The sequence below is a fragment of the Grammomys surdaster genome, unplaced genomic scaffold (assembly GCF_004785775.1).
Source record: "Grammomys surdaster isolate TR1022 unplaced genomic scaffold, NIH_TR_1.0 238, whole genome shotgun sequence".
Taxonomy (NCBI): Eukaryota; Metazoa; Chordata; class Mammalia; order Rodentia; family Muridae; genus Grammomys; species Grammomys surdaster.
This window is the reverse complement of record NW_021604683.1, coordinates 3,790,580-3,813,202: the sequence shown is the minus strand read 5'-3', so window position 1 is coordinate 3,813,202 and position 22,623 is coordinate 3,790,580. Positions and strand designations below refer to the sequence as shown.

The window sequence follows — 22,623 nt, the reverse complement described above, 5'->3', positions numbered from 1 at the left end:
GGAGCATTGGACCCAGCAGCGACAAAACATTTTCCGGTTTTGTTTTTGTTTTCAATTCTGTCTAGATGCGAATTTTGTGCCTGCTCCTATCTGCTCCCCTGTACCCCCAGCTTCCTGCTTTTTCCCCACACTCTGAACTGTCCAGTCCTTGTAATGTGTCTGACCTTGGGCTCTTCCTGAAGGAGCTCCTTAGGCAGGAGATATGGTCCCTATTCAGACACTAGCCCAGGTGTGGCTGGGGCTCTCTTAGTGGCCCTCTTAGTGGATGTGTTGGCAACCTTAATAAATCTAGTGGCAGTGGCACAAATGTGTGGATTTTCATTCAGGTTCTCAGACTGGGTTGAATGAGAGTTCGTCCTCTCAGCTTCTGCAGGCCAGACAGCAGCATCTACCTGAAATTTTATAGGAAACTGTGGACTCTATAGAAGGCAGAGAAAGACTGAGGATCCCCAGAGTAGGTTGGATCCATTCTGTCACTGTGGTCAGCCCTGGAGCCTATGTGCATCAGAGCTACCAGGGCTAGAGAGTGAGAGTTACAGCCTTCTAATGTGGTTTCACGGGAGTACTGAGCTCACCTAGTCCCGGGGCACCCAGGGCCAATTTTAGAGCCTACAGTCATTGCACAAGGGCTGTGTTGGGGTATTATCTCACCTGAATTGGTTTGGGGTATGTATTCTTCACCAAGGGCCCATGAACTTATGTGGTCTAGAGAGCACATCATGGATATCTTCTACTGTACCTGCTGTCTCAGAAGTACATGCTCTTTGCAAAGCATTAGCTGAGGCATTCTGTGGAGCCACTCTTAATACCCCTGCCCCATGCAGGGGGTTTTATAGCCTCTTGGAATTCTGTCCCCTTACCCCTGTCAAATGCCGTGATTCAAGAACACTCTTGGACACTGGAATTCTAGCCTCACTTGTTGGCAGGCATGGCCAGGTGTGAGAAAGGAGCAGTCATGAATTCTCAGGGAGCTCTTGGGTGTGCGAGATTGTTTAGAACCAGCTGCTTGCAGATTTAGATGCTGGAAGGTTCAGTGTTCCCAAGTCATGCTCCCCACATTCATCCTGAAACCCTTACTAAGGGCAGAAAACTTGACTCTAGGCCTCTCATGCTTAAGCATCTAGGCAGGGTCCTTTCCTCTTTCTCAGCCCAGGGGCTACCAATGTCCCAATGGTGGCCTTTGAAGATGGTGCCCTGCTTGGACACACTGAGAATCCCATGATTTTGTGACAAGGCAGCATTTTCTCTCTTCTCCATGTAGCCCCATTTCACCATTAAGTTCCAGAAGCCAGGATAACTTCTCACCTGCCTGGTATAAAATGTGAGGAAGAAAGATGATGTGTTCTTTAACAACCTAGAACCAACCGAGGCTACAGAAACCAGGTAGCTGTAGCCATAGGTGCCTCTGCCCTCCATCAGGCAGGAAAAACCCTTGAGGGCACTAGGAAAGGTCTTCCAGAGCCTATCTAGGAAACACAGAGGATACTGACCATTGCAGTGGCTCAGAGGAAATAGTTCAATCACAAGAGGAAGCAACAATCAGGACCTGGACTCTACAGTGCCCACAAGTGGGTTTTGTGGGACTCATAAAGGGGAAGAAGAAAAGGAACTGAGACTAGATTTCTTCTAATGGCAACTCTTAAGTAGCCAAAGTCCAGTGTAGCATGCACCCATCTCATGCACACAGTGAACTTACAAGTGAAATTAAATGAATAAGAATAACCAACAAAATGGTTCAGCCAGTAAAGGAACTTGCTGCCAAAGCTGAGGACCTGAGTCTAATTTGCAGGACTCACGTGGTAGAAGGGAACTAAGTCATATATCCTGTCCTCTGACCGCCACAAGCATGCCATAGCATGCACACTCACACACACATACATGATAAATAAGTAAATAAAATTTTAAAAAGATACATATGTGTTTAGAAATAGCTGTGTTACCTAGTGTTGTGTCTGTCATCTGCTGAGCCAAGGAAGCCTGTGAACTCACTGTAAGGGAGCATTTATCTTGGACACAACTCCATACTGATACCAGCTGTCAATCATATTTTAAAATCATGATTGTTTTGGGGAGTATGTCAACACAATGTCACAAGAACAAGCTAGAGCCAAGAGTCAGACCTCAGCCTAGTCTGGTTGCTACTGGGGTCACCTCTATCTCCCCAAAAGGAATTTTTCTAAGGGGTATCTCATTGACTGTGGTGCTTTCCAGCTGGTCAGTTACTGCTGATAGAACCTGGTCTACAGTCACAATTAAATTATGTCTTGAGGCTCAAGGCTTTAGGGATACCTGAAATGGAACTGCCCAGCAGCAACTTGCCCCATAGCTCTGTGGACTTGTTCCTGGTCACCATTATATAGCAAGTTATTTCCAGCTTCAGGGAATGAGGAGATACCCTGACTGATCTTGCAGATATATCTGTCCCCTTAGAATCCAAAAAGTTACTGGGGATGCCAAGTGAGAATCATGTACTAAAAGGGGCACATGAATCTACTCAAGTTCATATGTGGGCTTCCAGGCTGGAGAGATACTGCTTTCCACAACTCAAGGAGAAACACAAGAGTGACATCATCTCTGGTGATGTCACTCTTCTAGCTCATATGCAGGAAGGGTGGAATGTCTTCCATCCAGTTAGAATGTAAGACACTGAAGGAAACAGAGACATGAGATGGTGGGAGTAAAGGGGGCACACTGGAGTATCATATGATGTGGAATCTGCCTGTCTGGGTTCTGGGTATTGATGGTATAAACTCCAGAAAAGCATACTTAGCTCTGGCATAGCAGAAAACCAGGCTGACCATAGCCAGAACTTCTTAGTTTGCATGTTAGGGAATGGGAGGAACTTGGTAAGTAATCAAGGGAAAGATGGTACTTATGAGAGTCACTATGTGGAGCCTCCAACAACAGACAGGGATGGGAATCTTTCAAGCTGATTCCATTTTTTTTTCTTAAAGAACCGAAGTAAAAAGAACCCACATGGGTTCCCTGTGGGAAGGTGGTCAGGGTCTAGTAGTCACCTAATATTACCTGCATATTACCCTAAGGAACAACTGAAAACACAAATGTTATCTCAGCTTCCATAAGTACAGATACAGGAGCTGAGCATCTATGATTTAAGCTAGGGACAGAATGTCAACAGTCTTTGTTGTAAGCCTCTCGAAGCACCTGAGTGGCTAGAACCCCACCTCCGAAGACTTCCGCCAGGTTCCACTCACAGAACACTCTAACTGCCCTAACCAGTTCCTCTGCCCTATAGAATAAAAAGCCCTAACCCACCTCCAGCGTAGGACTTAAAATCCCACCAACCTCTGAGCTCACCCCAAGCTCTGGATTTGAAATCCCACCAATCCCCACTCTGAAAATCCCTACCCTAGAAAGCTCCCCTCTCCAAGAAATGCTATATAAATTCTGTCCTCTGCTCAGTTCTATGCTGCTTCTTGCCTGAGCAGAGATAGCCACCGTCCTGGGTTCTTCCCTCCCAAAAAATCCTTGTGTGACATTTGTTGTGTGGTATGACTTTGTAGTATTCCTTGGCTTCTAACTGCTAGGATACCTTTTGTTGTTCCTGAGTGAAATGCTGCAAAAGCCACCAAAGTGGTAGCTGGTCGCTCTTTCTCACCCCAGCCTACTGCCACCATAAGATGCGGCCACAGGAACTGTCAAAATGGTGGCACCATAACATCACCTCAGCCTGCAGCAGTCATAGGAGCTGTCCACATCTCCTTTTCCACCTTAGCCAACAGCCTCTGTGAAATAATACCGCAGGAGCTGTCCATGGTGGCAGCACCTCCTCTCCAGCCTCCCCAAGCAGTTCCACAAGCATGGCACCTCAGCCAAAGTCACATTGCGCAACAAATCTCACACAAGAGACTTATTGAGACCAGGAGGGTGGCTGCCTCTGCTCAGAGAGAAGCAGCAGAGAATTGGGCAGAATATAGGGTTAATATAAGGTTTCTTAGGGGTGTGGTTGGGAGCTTTCCAAGGTGACCTGATAATGGGGCAAGTCCAGGGATTGGTGGGATTTTCTCTAGAAGGGCAGGGTCTTGCCACTCTCTGGGCCACAGGGTTGGGGCTACTGTCTAATGGCTGTTAGAAAAGGGCCATTAGGGAAGTTTAGGGGGACAGTGGGTTACAGCTGTTTCCATCTTTAAGGTCTGGCTGCTGGAGCTCCTCAGGCAGGGCCTGGTCAATGGTTTGCATTGAGGGTCTACAAAGTTTACAAATGGAGATCACTGCAGGGAAAGTCTTGTCTGCCATTTGAGCTGGCATGAACAGCCAACATTCACTATAAAGTCCTTGCAGAGTGGGAACTTACCATGTAGATCAGGCTGGTCTTGAGCTGACAGAGATTCGCTTGCATGTTTCTCAGTTTCTGGGATTAAAGGCATGTGCCGCTATCCTCAGCTTTGTGGGCTTACATCGATACACACCACACACACAACTAAGAAAGCATTAAATGTGTTCATTTATCGAGTATGTACAGAAGAATAGCACCAATAGGATGAAAATAGGAAAAAGGATTTATTAGATTGACATACAGGATATGGTTTAGGTAATCCAACAATGGCTGTCTTAACACCAGAGAAACAGAAGACTGGTAGCTGTTCCATCTACCCAGCTGGGTGCCTCAGTAGTCCCAATGTGGTGTTGAAGTTCCAGAGGATTCTTGAGAGAGTAATTGGTCTTCAGTTTAGGTTGGAAGGCTGAAGAAGCTGGATGCTAATGACAAAGAAGGGCAGCAGCAGTGACAAAGGAAGGAACAATGTAAGTGAGCAGGGAAGATAGCTGACCAACAAGACACAAAAGCAACAACAACAACAAAAAACCAAAAACCAAAAACAACAACATGTTTTCCCCTCAGTCCTCCTTGTTTTGTGGCTGGTGCTGGAAGTGCTGGGTCTTCCCACTTCAGCTAATGTAATCAATTCCCTTGCTGCTGCTTCGGCTCTTTCAAAGGATAAGAGCTTAAACACCCACAGGCAGCTCAAAACTGTCTCTAATTGCAGGCCCAGTGGATCCTGACACCTCTGGCCTCTGTGAGGACCGGCACTCATACACACATGTGGTTCCTGGGCCCCCACGTCTCAGGATGTTCTTCCACTGGGACACTGTCCCACCTCAGAGCTGTGTGGTTCTGGGCTTCTGAGTCCCAGCATAGTATCTTCCATCAGAGCAGAAACTTACACCTCTCCCCTCAGAGCTGTAACACTTACAGTCACACACACCCACACCTAATTGAAAATAATAAAAATAAGTATCTTTTTTAAAGAGAAAATCTCTCAAAGTCATGGCCAGAGGTTAATCTAATCTAGATAATACCTAAGAGGTGTACCCAGAGACTTGTCTTTTAGTTGATTCCAGATGGATCCAAGTTGACAAGTAGGATTAGCAATCACACTGTTGACAACACATTAGATGTGCAGTGAGTGCTCAGGATCACACAGCACAGAGACAGACGTCCAGAGATGTGAGAACACATCACACCAGACCTCACTAGCCTGGGAGGAAACCAAAAGTACAGAGGCTAATGGCACAGCGTGGTGGTGAAGTATGCTTTGCATGCACGAGCCCTGGGGTTTAATCCCCAGCACTGTAGAAATGAAACCAAACAAAAATACTAAACTCCTAATTCTGCCCATGCTTCTTGGCCCTGGTGGTGAAAGATGCCCAGAGACCTGCCCTCTACCATACAGTACAGGCGGGCCATAGACACACAGGGGCCATCTGCCTCCAAGCCAGATGGCTCAGGAAGGGGAGATGTCCACTGACCTGCCTGCTGCCATGCTAGATGGGCAGGTGGACTGTAGACAACAGGATAACTAGGAGGAGTCCTGGTGATGATCCCATATTGATGGTGTGACCAAAACTAGAGACCTTGAACTGGACCAATGACTCATTGCAATGAATATTTGCAAGTGAAGATGGGGGACAGAGGGGTAAACTGATGGACACATATGACACTGTAAAAAAAAATGATCAGTTTTTTCTCCCAGCCCTTGTGCTCCCAGAATGAAGACTCTGAGACTGGTTATTATTAAATGCCTAGGCCATGAGCTTTGGCTCATTCCCTGACTAGCCTGTAACTTATGTAACCCATTCAAACTATTCTGTCTTCCATATCTTACCTCTCCTTTCTTCGTGTCTCTTCATCATCTCTCACTGCTTCTTGCTCGAATCTCCTTCTGAGTCTTATTTTCTCACCATTTCCCAGAATCCTCTCTTCCTGCAAATGCTCCACCTATTTCCTGCCTCAGTTCATTGACCTTTGGCTTTTAAGAGATTCTCTTTACATGAGACATTATAGCTTCCATGAGATGTTTTCTATGCTTTGTTATGGAAAGCATGTGCAAACTTTTCAGGCAAAATTGATAATTATCCAAAAGACAAGTTGTTACAGTTTTCCTCTATGCATGCTTTTGTATTTCCTGTAAATTTATGCATGCAGCACATAGAAAATGCGATTACTATATTTACAAATGGCTTATCTAATGGGAAGGCAGCATATGTGATTGGATCGCATGTTCATTCTCTTGAGTTTTCCCGCTGCTTCAGCACAAATAATTGAACTTCGTGCTGTAGCTGCTGTTTTTGAAATGCTGAAAAACCAAGCTTTTAATTTGTATACTGATAGCCAATATATAGCTCATTACTTACAATTACTTGAAACTGTTCCTTTTTTAGATACTGCTAATTCTCAAATTTTCCAATTACTTATGCAAATACAACTCAATTTAAGAGAATGTACAGTTCCTTATTTTGTAGGACATTTAAGAGCTCATACTGGACTGCCCAGATCCCTTAGTGAGGGCAATGCCAGAGCAGATTTGTACACCAGGAAGGTTATAGGCCTTACACAGGAACCGTTAGCTAAACAATCTCATTCTTTACATCATCAAAATAGTAATAGCTTGAGACAACAATTTGGTATGTCTAGAGAATGTGCACGTCAAATTATAAAGACTTGTCCTGAATGTCCTCAATTTCTTCCTGTACCATGTGACGTGTTAATCCTCAAGCACTTATACCTAATCAATTATGAAAAATTAAAATATGTACATGTAACTATTGACACCTTTTCAGGCTTTCTAGTTGCAACTGCTTTAACAGGAGAAGCAACTAAAAATGTAATTAGTCATTGCCTGCATTGTTTTTCTATACTGGGTGTTCCCAAACAGATTAAAACAGATAATGGAACTGGGTATTGCAGTCAAGAATTTGAGATGTTTTGTCAACAATTTAATATTATCCATATTACTGGGATTCCTTTTAATCAAGGTCAAGGTATTAAGAAACAGGTATTGTGGATCTTTAGAAACAATATCTTCATAAAATGAAAAGGTGGGAGTTATATCCCTGTACACTAGTAATTTATTTCAATCATGTTCTTTTATTTTAAATTTTAAAATTTAGATGCCAAGGAACTCTCTGTTGAGTGTCTATGGCATCCTACAACTAGGCATACTTATGCCTAGGTGAAATAGAATGATCCACTTACAGGCATATGCCATGATCCAGATCAGGTATTTAATATGGGAAAGAAGGAATGTTAGTGTTTTTTCCCATAGGATGCTTAAGGAGAAGGCTAGCTGCCAGAATGATTGGTGAGACATGCTGATGCTGGGACAAAGAATGATGCTGACCTGTGTGCTTGCTGAGTACCCTGACAATGGTGACTGGGAAGCTGTATTGGACACATGTTCCTGACCCACTTTTGCTTGCTTATATCGCAGATTGGACAAGCTGCCTTGCTTCAAGCTTTTAGACCTTGTGGGACAGAGCATCAAAAAATAAGTTATAATGACTCTTCTACTTCCTCTAATGTGACCAGTTATTCTGACTCACTCATGGACTGGTCTAGAAATCAATCCAATATTGGAAATGACAGTCTTCATTTGGAAGGCTGGTTCTGGACATTTTCAGAGACATATTTAGAAGTTAGCTGTAGTTCTCTATAATGTTAGCAAGAGATAAAGTTGGGGCAGGATCTGGATTTCAAACAAGTGTTAATGTATGTGTTAAGGCTCTTTTAATTCCCATGTTAAAATTATTTTTGTTTCTTCTACAGTATTCAATGTAAGTTGTATTGATTGTACACTTTCTAATTGTGTTAATGTATTGAAAACTGGCATGTCTTTTATGGTGGTCTATCAAACAGCTTTTGTTTTACTGCCTGTGAGTATTACAGAACCTTGGTATTCTGAAAAAAGCTTGCAAGTACTGGAAGAATTGAGTCAGGCCTTAAGAGGAAGCAAGAGGGTAGTGGGCTTGGTTATTGTTGGCATAGCAGCTTTGATTACATTAATAGCTAGCACCACTGCTTCCAGAATTGCCCTCACACAAGAAGTTAAGACAGCTATGTTTGTTAATCATCTAGCAAAAAATGTTACTAATATTCTGAGTATTTAAGAGGATTTAGATAGACATTTGGAACAATGAATTGATGCTCTTTATACTATTCAAATTATTGGAGAGGAGGTTTAGGGTTTAAATGTAAGGAGCTATCTTGAGTGCCATGCCAAATACCAATGGATTTCTGTTACTTCTAAAATTTACAATGACAGCCACTATAATTGGGAAAAGGTTCAAAGATACTTGCAGGGTATTTGCCATAATTCTAACACCTCCCTGGATGTTTTAGCTTTGCACACTGAAATTATGAATTTAAAGAATTCTTCTCCAATGAGTTTTGATCCAGCAGATACTCCTGATAAAATTATTCATGGCCTGATGTCAGTATTTCCATCTTGGTCAAGCTTCAAGAATGGCATATACAGCTTGATCATGCTAGCCCTTTTGTCCTGGGAATATTTTATTCCTGCCCACCATTTTAAAGCTTGTCTTTAACAAGATCAACATGTTGGCAGCCAAAGAACATGGCTTGAAACTAAAAATGGCCCCCCAAATTTAACAAGCTGGCAAGCCAAGGACAGGGAACCTTCTACAGCACCTTACCAACCTAAGACATAAATGCATTGCTTTTGATAATACATATTTGATGCCGGGTAAGGGGGGGGGGCTTCTTGTCAGAATGACCTAAGACAGGCTCAGTCTTGTTAAATAAAATAATGGGGGGAAATGTGGAGAGCTTTTGGGGCTGCCTGGCAGGAATCTGACATTGGGTCATGACAGGGAAGTAAGTTCAGACAGGAATCTAACTTTAGGCTAGAACAGAGAAGTAATTTCAGTCAGGAATCTAAGTCTTAGGCTAGAACAAAGAAATAGGCCTTAGGCATGAATATGACTGTGAGCTAGGACAGGGAAGTAGGCTCAGATATTTTTGTCATCCTGATGAGCCCTTAGAAACAGTGATCATGAGAGTGATCACAGGATTTTGTTTATTGCCTTGTATGTTCCTTGACTACTTGCATCTATTATATTGCTGGTTCCTCAACCTAGAACTGACCTAAATACTTGCATGTAATTAAAATGGTTTAAAAGAAAAAGGGGGCGGGGAGGGAGGTAATAAACCTGCCTCAGCCTTCAGCCTCAGAACAGGCTGGGGTCATACTACAGTGTTGCCTAATCGTCTTTTTTCTTTTTAATCCTCACTCCTGTGCTGGAGAACTGTTGACTGACTGAGCTGGCTTGGTCACTTTGTTTTATTCTTGTATGTGTTTTTCATTTTCTTTTGCAGGGGAGGTTGAAAGGGTGGAGGGCAGATTTGAGGGGACAGGGCGACGAGTGGGACTCAGGTGCATGATGTGAAACTCACAAAGAATCAATTAAAAGGTCAAAAAAAAAAAACCCCTCCTGACTCCATAATAGTATTTTCATATGGAATAAAGTCATAAGTTGAATTATTATAAGATTGAGGGCTTGGAGAAATGGCTCAGAGGTTAAGAGCACTGGCTGTTCTTCCAGAGGACAGGGGTTCAATTCTCAGCAACCACATGGCAGCTCACAACTGTCTGTAACAATTTGATGTCCTCTTCTGCTCTGTAGGATCCAGCATTCACTTGGGGCACATAACTCATACAAGCACACACAGATATACATACAAATAAAAGATAAGTAAATGCACTAAAATAATAATACTGAGCTATATATTGCTCACATATAGTAAGCTTAAAACATGCAAGTGCTGGTGAGATGGCTCAGCAGTTAAGAACCCTGGCTGCTCTTCCAGAGGTTCTGAGTTCAATTCCCAGCAACCACATGGTGGCTCATTACAGGGATCTGATGCCCTCTTCTGTAGAGAGAATCTCTTACAAGCATCACTTGTTAATAAAGAAGCCTATGGCCAATGAGCTGAGGCAGGAAACAGGAGGTGGGACATCTGGCAGGGACAGAGAGAATTCTGGGATCAGGAACTCGGGAGACTTGTCCAGGAATACTGAGGAGATGGACTTAAGACAAGGAGAGGAAGCCGGGCAGTGGTGGTGCATGCCTTTAATCCCAGCACTTGGGAGGCAGAGGCACGTGGATTTCTCAAGTTCGAGGCCAGCCTGGTCTACAGAGTGAGTTCCAGGACAGCCAGGAATATACAGAGAAACCCTGTCAAACAAACAAACAAACAAACAAACAAACAAAGAGAGAAAACCAGCCACATAGCTGAACTCAGATGAGAATAAAAGGGATAAGTTAAGAGCTAGTTGGAGAAAGCTGAAGCTTATGGCCTAAACATTTATTAATAAACAATTAGTTTCAGTGTTGTTATTGTTGGGAATTAAGTGGTTGGGAAGATAAGCAAAGAGTTATACTCTTCTAACATGTAGATGTTAATACAGACACAGTACTCCTACATTTAAAAAGATACATAAATTTTTAAAAATCCAAGTTGAAATTTGAGTGCATATTATACATGTGCTATTTAGCTTCAATGAACAAATTGATTTTGTTAATTAAAAAATGTATGAGTATGTTTTTGAGTTCAAGTGCACATGCACACACATAGTTGTCAAAGGACAACTTTTTTGTTTTTGAGTCAGAATCTCTTTTGTTGTTTGCCATTACACTACATACGCCAAACTAGCTGGCATGTAAATTTCTAAGGATTCTCCGGTCTCTACCACTTATCTTCATGCATACACCTTTGTGTCCTTTTTATGTGGGTAAGAGGACAACTTGCAGGAGTTTTCTTTTTCCACCAGGTAGGTCCTGGGGGATCAAACTCAGATCCTTAGGCTTAGCAGCAGATACTTTTACCCACTGACCTATCTCATCAGCCCTTTTCCACTCCATCTTTGAGATAGGGTTTCCTACTATGCAGCCCAAGCTGGCCTTAAACACTATGTAGCCAAAACTGGTCTAACTCATGATACTCTTGCCTTAGCCTCCCAAGTGCTGGGATTATACCCACCAAACACTTACTTAAGTAACCCCTCCTTCATACTGGGGTAGACCCTAGGGCCTCTCACATGCTAGGTGAGCACACTACCATTTTATTACCCATTGTCAGCCCTGCAGTAATGGGCTTTGCTCTCAGTTCTCCAAGAGAACTTGCAGCTGGTGAATAGAATCTTAGTTATGGGGGCTGAGATAGCTTAGCTTGCTAAGCCTGATGACCTGAGTTTGACTCTGGATCACACAGTTGCCCATACACGCTCCACTACATGCATTCGTGCTTGCATGCACAGACATGTATAATGATAAAATCCGAGGTATGCATCATAGTTTATTATTTTTTAAACTTCTATTATTGTCAAAATAAATTTTTGTTTTGTTTTGTTTGAGACAGGGTCTCTCTATGTAGCTTTGGCTGTCCTGGAACTCAATATGTAGACGACCACAGAGAACTCACTGTGTTGGAATTAAATCATTTTAATAGCTGCAAAATTATCTATTTTATGGATATAATAAAACTTTAGGGAAACATTCAAACTTTTGAGATACATTTTTAAACTTTTGGTTTCAACAGGGTCCCATACAATCTTAAATTAGTGATAGAGTATTCTTAGTGTGTTTGAAGTCCTGGGTATGGAGCTGTCTCTGTCCCCTCACTAATGGCACTTACAGAAGACCATATTCCATTAGATGTCTAGAGCTGTTTTTTTTCCAAAATTATACACACCACACACACACACACACACACACACTCACACACACACATTATATGAGGTGGTGGGAGCATATTTGTGCCACAGCATGTGTAGAGGTAGGACAGCTTACTGGAGTCAGTTATCTTCTTCCATCATACAGGACCTGGAGGAATCAAACTAAGGCAAGCATCTTTACAAGCTGAGCCATTTTGACAGTTCATGACAGTTAATATTCACTACCAACTTGATTAGATTGAGAGATATCTAGGAGATCAATAAAACACATCTCTGGGGTGTCTAAAAGAGTACATTTCCAGAGACAAATCATGATGACTTTGACTTACTCAATGGTTTAATCTATAGGTTTCTAAACTGTGGGTAGTGGACCTATGTATGTGCATGTGTGTGTGTGTGTGTGTGTGTGTGTGTGTGTGTGTGGAGGATAGTGTCATGAACTCTTTGGCAACAATCCAGACTCTTTCTGGCAATATTCTCTTCTATTATATCCTGAGAATTTACTTGTAGCTTTCATCCTGAACATATAACATGAACACACTGAACCTGTGTGCCATCAAGCCACCCAGAACAGGAATGATCCCTGCCTGAAACATTCTGGTTAGATTTGAGACTACTGTATGCTAGAAATTGCAGTGTTTTTACTGCATATACAGTGGTTTAATTATGGAAAATAGATTTTAAATATTGTTCTACTCCTTATATGTATCAGATTTGTACATCTTTGTATTTTATTGCTAGAATGTTTGACTTTTTAAACTGTTGTATGAGTTCCAGCGAACTCATTAGGTTGAGCATGTTTTTAGTCTCTCTGAGTTGCTATGCTTGTCTAGAGTAGTATTCTCAGCTCAAAACTTCCCAGAGAGGTATATGGATTCATTTCTGGGTCAGAGCATGGTCTTCTGGGGGTACACACTTCCCAGTGTGTACCTGCAACACATATTGAATGTTGGCCTAACTAGAGCATAATAATCTACTTAACTAGGACTAGTAGAGTAGAGTAGGTTCAAAATAGAGTTTTCTCCTTTCATCCCATATTCCTTATATTCTCCAAGGATTTCTTTGAATAATACCTAAATCTTCACTTTCTGTTTATAATCACAACCTTTCCTACCTCTGTACCTGTAGGGATAAGCTCTTGTGTACTGTGTAAAAGGATCACCTGTCAATAAAGAGCAGGAGGGCCTATAGCACAGCAGGAGGGAATAGGTGGGACATCCAGCAGAGAGAAAGGAATTCTGAGAAGTATAACTCTTAGCTTTCCCTCCTCACCACTTTGTTCCCTGTAATAACAACTCTGAGACTTCTTATTTATTAATAAATGCTTAGGCCATATGCTTCAGCTTATTCTCCAACCAGCTCATAATTCAACTGTCCCTTTTATTCTAACCTGAGTTCAGCTACATTGGCTGGTTTCCTCTCCATTCTGGGAGAATTGCCCATGTCTGACTATTTCCCAGAATTCCTCTCTCCCTGCTAGAATTCCCACCTCCTATTTCCTGCCTCAGCTTATTGGCCATAAATTTTTTAATTGACAGGTGATGCTTCCATACAGTCCATTACTGTGCTGGCTGGTTTTGTGTGTCAACTTGAGTCATCAGAGAAAGAGCCTCACTTGAGAAAATGCCTCCATGAGGTCCAGCTGTAAGGCACTTTCAAATTAGTGATCAGTAGTGCCCAACCCATGGTGGGTAGTGGCATTCCTGGGTGGTGGTCCTGGGGTTCTACAAGAAAGCAAGCTCAGCGAGCCAGGGGAAGCAAGCCAGTAAGCAGCACCCCTTCATGGCCTCTGCATCAGCTCCTGCCTCCAGGTTCCAGCCCTGCCTGAGTTCCTATCCTGACTTCCTCCAGTGATCTATGATCTGGAAATGTAAGCTGAATAAACCCTTCCCTCCCCAATTTGCTTTTTGGTCATGGTGTTTCTTTGTGGCAACAGAAATCCTAACTAAGGCAATCACTGAGAAAAGTCAGGGCAGGAGGTCAAGACAAAAACTGAAGGAGAGGCCATTGTGGAACACTGCTCACTGGCTTGTTCCTCTCATGGCTTGCTCAGCCTGCTTTTTTAGACAAGAACCGCCAGTACAGGAATAACATTCCTCTCCCTCCTCCTCTACAAGACGGGATGGGACGACCTCAATCATCAATCAAGTAAATGCACTATAGACTTGGCTACAGGAAAATCTTATATAGAGGTACTTTCTCAATTGAGAGTAACTCTTCTCAAATGACTCTAGCTGTGTTAACAAAAACCAACCAATGAACCAGGCCACTGACTTTAAAGTGGTGATTCCTTGCATTATCATTGAACTTGGGTTGGGCTTCACTTCTTGCCTTCAGAGGAGTAAGAGAATGAACTTGTGCTATTCATTTGCTTGAGACAGGGTCTTTTTTTTTTTTTTTTTTGGTTTTTCGAGACAGGGTTTCTCTGTGTAGTCCTGGCTGTCCTGGAACTCACTCTGTAGACCAGGCTGGCCTCGAACTCAGAAATCCGCCTGCCTCTGCCTCCCAAGTGCTGGGATTAAAGGTGTGCACCACCACCGCCTGGCTGAGACAGGGTCTTGTTATGCAACTCAAACTGCTATTTAACCCTCAATCTTCCTTCCTCTGCCTTCTAAGTGTTGGGATTATAGGTTTGTGATACACCTGACCTGAAACTTGTACTTTTAAAGCATGAAATTTGAGGTAATTTTTCTTACAATAGTAATAGAATGTATTTTATTGGAGGTGTTTTGAAGTCATGTAAAACTTGTTTTACCTCAAACTTTCATCCATTAATTTTCAGAACTATCCATTGGATTTTGTCTACCACAAGTAATGGTGTTTTTTCTATTTGCTAATATATTATTAATCAGAACTCCATAGTAGGGAGGAACTATCCTGTCTCCCCTTTATTTATGAAGTATTTGAACCTACAGAGTCTCTTGTTCTGTGCCCATAAAGCAGCGCCATTATCATGAGTTGGGTGCTCACATGGTCCACAATCTGACAGGTGGGGAGTTTTGAGCTACTCTTACACCCTGTGAAGGTCTATCTGTTTGGGAAGTACTTTCTTGATCGCTGGAGGAATCGTTTAAATGCTGGCTTAGATTACTGAGGCTGTTGCAACAAAAATAACCACTAGTAGGTGACTTATAAATAATCCAGATTTGCCATTCACAGTTCTGAAGGCTGGCAGTCCAGGACTAAAGCATGCTCAGTACAGAGAGGACTGTTTCCTACCTCAGATATGGCGCTGTGCCTGTCACCTCCTCAAACCCCTGCTTTCTGCTACTATCTTCTTAGGGAGTTAGAATTCAACATGACAATTATGGGGGGGGGGTAGCACATAGCAATACCAGCTGATAACACTCTCTATTCCTTCCACAGACAAGGCTCTGCACAGATGAGGGCTGCCCACAGTAGGACTAACCTCAGGCATTGGCAATCAGAATCTGTAATTCTGAGCAGGTTGGAGAAGCTGATTTTTAACATCTGCTAGACTCACGCTGGGAGAGGTTATGTGTACCTCCAACTATGATGGTAGTTTTCTTCTAGATTTTTCAGCTTCCCTGAACAAATGCTCAGACTGGTCACCAGCTCTTCTCTAGCCATACCATTTGACCTCATTAGTATTTATTTCTGCAATGACAAACTTGCATGCTTATCACATAGTAACCAAAACAAACAGCACTGACAAAGACTTCCTCATTTCAGAGTGAAAGTGCAGTTCTCTTAATTACAGTGTCAATTACGTGAAAAAGTTGCTTGTTAGTTTCCCATCCTAGCTGCAACCCTGTTAACAGTAAACTCTGCTAGTCCCTCCCAAGCAGATATCGGGTTTCTACTCTAAGAATTCTAGGATGGGCAGGGCAGGGATCCTGAAGCCCTTGATTGAATACTAGTGACCACATCCTGAGAGCTGGCCTGGTACTTAGAATTGGCTGTCTATGCTGCTAGAAAGCATGGGGTTGTGGGGAAGGTAAGCGTTTTACTGCCAAGACCACAATGTCTAACAGGGTGCCCAGGCTCCACCAGGGCCAAGATAAACAAATCTCATTTCGACAGGACCTGATGCTGTTACTTTTGAAACACACAAGAACTGCTTGTCTTTGGCTCTCAACTGTAAGGAACTTACCTTTCCCTGTAAGTTAGAAAAATAAAAGAAGCAATTCTTCGGGCACCCAAGACCTTCTATGAGACTTTTATGGCTCCAAGATGTTTAAGACACTTAACTTTTGCCGGGCGGTGGTGGCGCACGCCTTTAATCCCAGCACTTGGGAGGCAGAGGCAGGCGATTTCTGAGTTCGAGGCTAGCCTGGTCTACAAAGAGAAACCCTGTCTCAAAAAAAAAGACACTTAACTTTTAACTTTCATTTAGAACTTTAAATAATGGGCTAGGCATGGTGACACACACCTTTAATCTCAAAACTCGGAAGACAGGCAGAGCTCAGAGCTCTATGAGCTCCAGGTCAACCTGATCTACATAGTGAGTCCGTTAAAAAATAAAAAAGTTTAAATCATGTCGGACTACCAGCTGCAACGTGAGTTGGTCAACCGCTTGAAAACCCCGCTCCGCACTGAGTAGGTTGAGAAAGCAAATTCGCAAAACCTTCAATTTAAAAAAAGAAACACGATTCTGTTCGAAATGGTAAAGAGTGTCCCATACGATTTCTAGGACAGTGTCGCAGCAAGGCCGAGGCTGGGTTGCAGAGCACACATCTGGGACGCTCGGCTCCTTAGTGGACCCCATACCAGTACTACAAACCTCGGCAGGAGTCACAGAACACCTAACCATTGGGCGGACACACAAGGGCACATGCGCAGGCGCACAAGGGCCCCAGGGGGGTACTATCTCACCACACTGTTCGCTTCCGCGCTGGGCGCCAAATAAGTCTCCAGGCCCGCCCGGCCCGTGCGTGCGCGGCCTCGGTGTTGCGTCACTAGGAAGCGCGCGCCCGAGCTGCCGCCGCCGCCGCCGCCGCCGCCGAATCCCCAACAAGGAGCGAAGGCTGAGGCCACCACCGCCACCACCCGCCGCCGCACCCGTCACAGCCGGGCGCCGGAGCAGGCCCGTGTGGGCCCAGGTAAGCGGCATCGGCGCGCCCGCGCACCCCCGCGGCGAGGCTTCTCGCGCCGCTCACGCGCCGCCGTCCAGTCAGGGGTCCCTGCGGAGCGTCAGGACGTTACGGCGGGGGGAGGGGAGGCCGGGGGAGGGGCGGCGGGCGCGCGAGGGCGGCGGCGGCGTCAGGCGCGGCGGCGTCAGGCTGGCGGGCGGGCGCGGGTGCCTGGCGGGAGGGCTCGCGAAGGCGGCTCCCTTCCGGCCTCCATCTTGGCTTAGCCAGAAGCAGGGTCGGATCGTCAGTGAAAGCCAAGGCGGAAGGGACTGGAGGAGTTGGGAGCGGTTAGGCGGGAGTGGTTTGTTTGGGACCCGTCGGTGGGCACCAAATGGATCCGGTTCCTGAGGGAGGGTGGAGAGATTGGGAACGACTCATGGGTGGGACTTCATACCGGCGTAGACCCTTTGGTGGGACCTGTATTGATAGACCCTTGGCTTGGAACTGAATCTACAGAGACCCATGAATAGGGGCCAATATCATAAAAATAATGATAGGGACTCATCATCAGTTGGAACCATGTCAGTGTGAACCTGTCGGTGGGAACTGCGTTGATGGGGACCCATTTGTAGAACTTTGTGGTTGGTGGGGATTACATTGAATTCAATGGATAATCTTATTGCTGGGAACCGGATCGTTTGACCCAGTTTTAGTCACGATTGGTTACATTTTTAGGTATTTAGTTGGTAACTTCACTGCTGAGCCAAAGTTCTCTTTCTTGCAAACATTTCAAACACAACAATTTCAGTCATCATTTTTTTTTCAGTCATCATTCTTAATGAGTTAAAATTAAATTGATAACATGACTGCCTGTTTAGTGTGTTTCTTCATAGTATGTAAAACTTTCTGGAAGACATCTTGGAGTACACATACATACATACCATTTGGACATAGAAAAATAGTGCAAAGAGCAAACATGTCAGTGTGTGTGTGATTTAGAGCACTGAGAAAAACAAACCTAGGCCATAGACTAACTCACCTTATGACCAACCTGCAAAGGGAAGATACTTAGGTGTCTCTTCAGTGCCAGGAGGCAAACTCATGGATTGGGCCCGCCATATGGTAAGATTTACTGATCCCTACATTTCTTCCCTTCTCCCTGCCTTCCTAGACAGTCTTAATATCTAAGACTGGGGCCATAATCCCAGCCTGTGGGAAGCAGATGCAAATGGGTTTTTGAGTTCAAGGTCAGCCTGGTCTACAGAGTGAGTTCCAAGACAAAAAGAGAGGAAAAAACCTTTTTTGTTTTGTTTTGTTTTTGTTGTTGTTGTTGAGACAGGGTCCCTCCCTCCCTCCCTCCCCCCCCCCCCCCCTGGGGGGGAACTCACATTGTGTAGACCAGACTGCCCTCAAAACCTCCAGAGATCTGCCTGCCTCTGCCTTCTATGTGCTGGAATTAAAGCCATGCACCACTGTGCCCAGCTCCAGGTTGGTGTTGACATACCCATATCTTCATTCCTCTTGCCTCAGTCTTCCAAGTGCTGAAATTACAGAATATATAATATATATGATATGTATATGATACACATATATACATATATATTTGTTTTAAGATAGGATTATGCTACTGTGTAGGCTTGGCTGACTAGAAACTTGAAGCAATCCTTCTGCATCAGCCTCCTGAGTACTGGAATTATAAGTGTGTTCCACCATGTCCAGGTCAATGCAATTTTTGTTTTGTTTTTGTTTTATTAAGACAGGATTTCTCTTATGCAGGATTTCTGCATAGCCCTGGCTGTCCTGAAACTCACCCTGTAGACCAGGCTGGCCTCAAACTAGTAGATCCACCTGCCTCTGCCTCCTGAGTGCTGGGATTAAAGCATAAATCACCATCACTTGGCTCAATGCAATAGTTTTATTAAAGTGAAATTTAAAATGTTTGTTGAGGCTTGTTTAAAAGGTCTTTGAAGCCTAACTCTCAAACACTACATAAGTGAAAAACTTTCAGAAATAGGATGTTTGCCAATGTACATGAATTCCTTGTAGCTATTTCTTCCTGAGAAGCATTTGAAGATTGTCTCTTCACCTGAATTGGCCTAACCTGTGAATGGAGATTTTTGGAAACTCATAGCTAGAAATGTTCATAGTGGAGACTCCTACCTTAACTTAATGGATCTTAAACTATCTGTTGGATAGTTTCCAGATTTATGTTGGAGTAATAGGAAAAGGCTTGTTGTATTCAAGAATATTTTGAATTTTTTCTCAGTGTTGGGGTTGAAACATGTGGCCTCATAAATTTATATGCAGACTTGACAAGTACTCTGCCACTGAAGTTTGAAAATATTTTTTGTTTTTTGTTTTAGTACTTTTTTTCATTCCTTTGTTCTTTTTCTGTTTTCCTTCTCTGTTGCTCATTTTCTATACCTTTTTAATCAAGAAAGAGAAGTACGGCCTTATTTGTGGTTTCTAATAGTATCCCATACTTAAGTGTATTGTGTTGGGGCAGGGGAAATGGCTCAGTGAGTAAGCATGCTTGCTTTGCAGGTATGAGAACGTAAGTTCAAATCTCCAGAACTCACATAAAAGCTGGACATGTGGCAGGGATGTCTGTAATCCTAACCCAATTACTGGGAAATAGGCTAGAGACAGGAGAATCCTGAAAAGCTCAAAGGCTGTGAACAACAAAGAGATCCTGTTTTGAAACAAAGTGGAAAATGAGAGCCAATACCTCTTACCCTGTGCACAAGCACACAGCTCTTGCATTGATATTTCCTATTCTCCCCCAAACAGCAAAAGATAATATTCTAGGTATATGTTCAGTGTGTTCTCTGTAGTAAAATCAATGTTTCCTTGTGGATTTAGCTCTAGATGATTTTCCTTCTTACTCAAACAAATCCTCTAGTAGGCCTCATTGTTACCAGCTTGTGATTATTTTGGAAAATGGCTCCTAGCTTCTTCTTGCTTCTTTTTCTTTGTTAAGATTTCCATGCAACCATCCTTGCTTTTAGTCAGCTTACATTTTCTGGTTTCTTGGGCTTTGGGTTAGGGGTACTATAGGGACTGGATGTTGATGATTAGTAGCCCAGAAATCAGTCTTTACTTCCCTTTGGCCCTTGGGAATCCTCCAGAGACCCAGGTTCCACCCAGAACCAAGATCATTGATTGATATGTTTGCTGGTGGTAGTTAACTGGGGGAATCTGAAAGCTTTGCATTATTCTTTGTAGCAGAAGTTCATAAGAGCTTTCAGTTGCTGAGGTTTGGAGCCAGGTGTGGTGAGGTGCAATCAGTAATTCCAGCATTCAAAAGGCTGAGGCAGGAGGATCACAAGTTTAAGACTATTTTGGGTAACAAACATAATAAGACCCCCTCTCTCTCTAAAACATAAAGTGCTGGGGTGGGGGTGGGGCATATAAAGGTTGGATATATGTCTTAAAGAATTTGAGCTCTCTAAGTGGATGTGTTGTTACTGGCTGTGTTTGGATAGTTGGTTCTGCTACCAAAGGCTTAATTGTAGAGGCTGGAGGAGTGTGGTTGTGAAAGTGAAGTCTGTTTGAGAACTACTACATACTTGCTGCTTGATGAGTACTAGTCAGTAACAATTATTATGATAAAAATCAACTTCTGAGCCAGGCATGATAGCTCACATACCTTTAATCTCTGTACTGGAGAGGCAGAGGCAGGCAGATCTCTGAGAGTTCAAGGCTACCTTGTTCTACATAGTGAGTTCCATCCGGGTTAGCAGGGGCTAAATAGATGTCTTAAAAAGAAGAAAGAAATTTCTGAGGCCAGGGATCATTGGGCAAGGGCTCTTACTGCTAAGCTTGACATAAGTTTGATTCCCTAGGACCCTCAAAGTGGAAAGAAAATTATCTCCACCAAGTTGTTCTCTGCCCTCAGTGTTCTCTGACACAATCATGTACTCTCACACACATATAAATAATAAACTTTTTTTTAAAAAAAGTTCTGAGCCTAGTGTGATTGTGCACACCTTTAATTCTAGCACTGAAAGGCAGAGGAGGTGGATCTATGAGTCCAAGGCCAGTCTGGTCTGCAGAGTGAGTCCAGGACAGCTGGGGCTATACAGAGAAACTCCATCTTCAAACAAACAAGTTAAAAAGTAAATCTTTGAGAATTTTATACAATGTATTTTGATCACTATTCATCCCAAATTTATCCCTATTTTTCTACCATCTCAACTTACTATCCTCCCTTTTTAAAAAAATTAATAACCCATTGACTCCAGTTTATGCCATTCATATACTTCTGGATATGGGCTAACCACTGGAGTGTGGTCTACCTACCAGGAAACCTTTTTATTTTTATTATTATTGTATATCAGGTATAATATGTTAATGCATGCCATAGTGTGCATTAAAGGACATCTTTTGGGAATTGGTTCTCTTCTTCGACTGAGGGAGCTGAAAATCAAACTCAGATGATCAGGGTTGTATAGTAAGTGTTTTTATCCACTGAACAGTCTTGCAGGTTCTACATTTAAATAAAGGTTTTATTACCTGGGCAGTAGTGGTGCATGCCTTTAGTCCCAGCACTTAGGGAGGCAGAGGCAAGTGGATATCTGTGAGTCTGAGGTCAGCCTGGTCTACAGAGTGAGTTCCAGGACAGCCAGGGCTTCATATTCATAGTGAGACACTGTCTGGAATCCTCCCACCCCTGCAAAAAAAAAGCTCCAAAATTTTTACTATGACAAAATACATCATCTATTTATCAATCCATCCACCCATCCATCCACCCACCCATCTATTATTTCCAGAACTTTTTCAACATCCCATGTTAAAGCTTTGTACCATTAAACAGTATGTTTCCACTTCCCCTTCCCTGTCCTCAGTGAACTATTCTTTGTTTTATATTCTGTCCACAAATTTGACTCTTCCTGTCATTTGCATATGGTTTCTTTCATGTCAAGTAAGATTACATCTAACTATAAGAAATAACAGACCTGTTTTAAGAGTAATAGGACCATTTAAGTCTTTCAGGGAGAAAGTTATAAGAATTTCAGTTCTTCCACTTCCTCAGTTGTTCCAAATTTAGCATTATCAACTTATTTTTTCTAAAGATTTGTTTTATGTGTGTGTACATGCTTGTATATATATGCACTCTGTACATGTAGGTCCCTGAGGAGGGCAGAAGAAGGTGTCAGATTTACCTAGAACTGGAGTACAAGCAGTTGTGAGCCACCTGATGTGGGTGCTAGAAACTGAACTCAAGTCTTCTGCAAGTACAGCAAGTACTCTTGATGGCTGAACCATCTCTTCAACTCTCATTGACAATTTCTTGTTATTGCCTTTTTTCAAGCCATTTTGTAGGTATTGGAAACACATCATCAAGGCTTTAGTGAACATTTTTCCTCCACTTGTTGAGTTCTCTTTCCTCTCCTCCCTCCCTTCCTCCTTCCTTCTCTCCCTCCCTCCCTCCTTCCTTCCCTCCCTCCCTCCCTCCTTCCCTCCCTTCCTTCCTTCCTCCCTTCTTCCCTCCCTACTTTCCTCCCTACTTCCCTCCCTCCCTTCCTTCTTTCCATTCTGTCTTAGGGTTTTACTGCTGTGAGCAGACACCATGACCAAGGCAACTCTTACAAGGA

The 22,623-nt window shown here is 43.2% G+C and overlaps 1 protein-coding gene and 1 long non-coding RNA gene across 3 annotated transcripts in view; one reads left to right on the top strand and one right to left on the bottom strand.

Annotated features, from left to right (window-relative positions):
- Positions 1–4,502: 4,502 nt before the first annotated feature.
- Positions 4,503–16,894, bottom strand: LOC114626672. The gene is made up of 2 exons (XR_003712271.1): positions 16,830–16,894; positions 4,503–4,719 (listed from the first exon to the last, which is right to left on the bottom strand). It is a non-coding gene; the product is annotated as an uncharacterized LOC114626672 (long non-coding RNA).
- Positions 16,895–16,955: 61 nt separating this feature from the next.
- Positions 16,956–22,623, top strand: part of Gmeb2 (glucocorticoid modulatory element binding protein 2) — a 35,424-nt gene continuing 29,756 nt past the window's right edge. The window contains exon 1 of one of the 2 annotated variants that reach the window (XM_028774142.1): positions 16,956–17,056. The gene's annotated coding sequence lies outside the window, so the exon portion shown is untranslated. Of the gene's footprint in view, positions 17,057–17,422; positions 18,149–22,623 lie in introns of those variants that run through there. The other variant, XM_028774143.1, reaches the window with a different exon arrangement.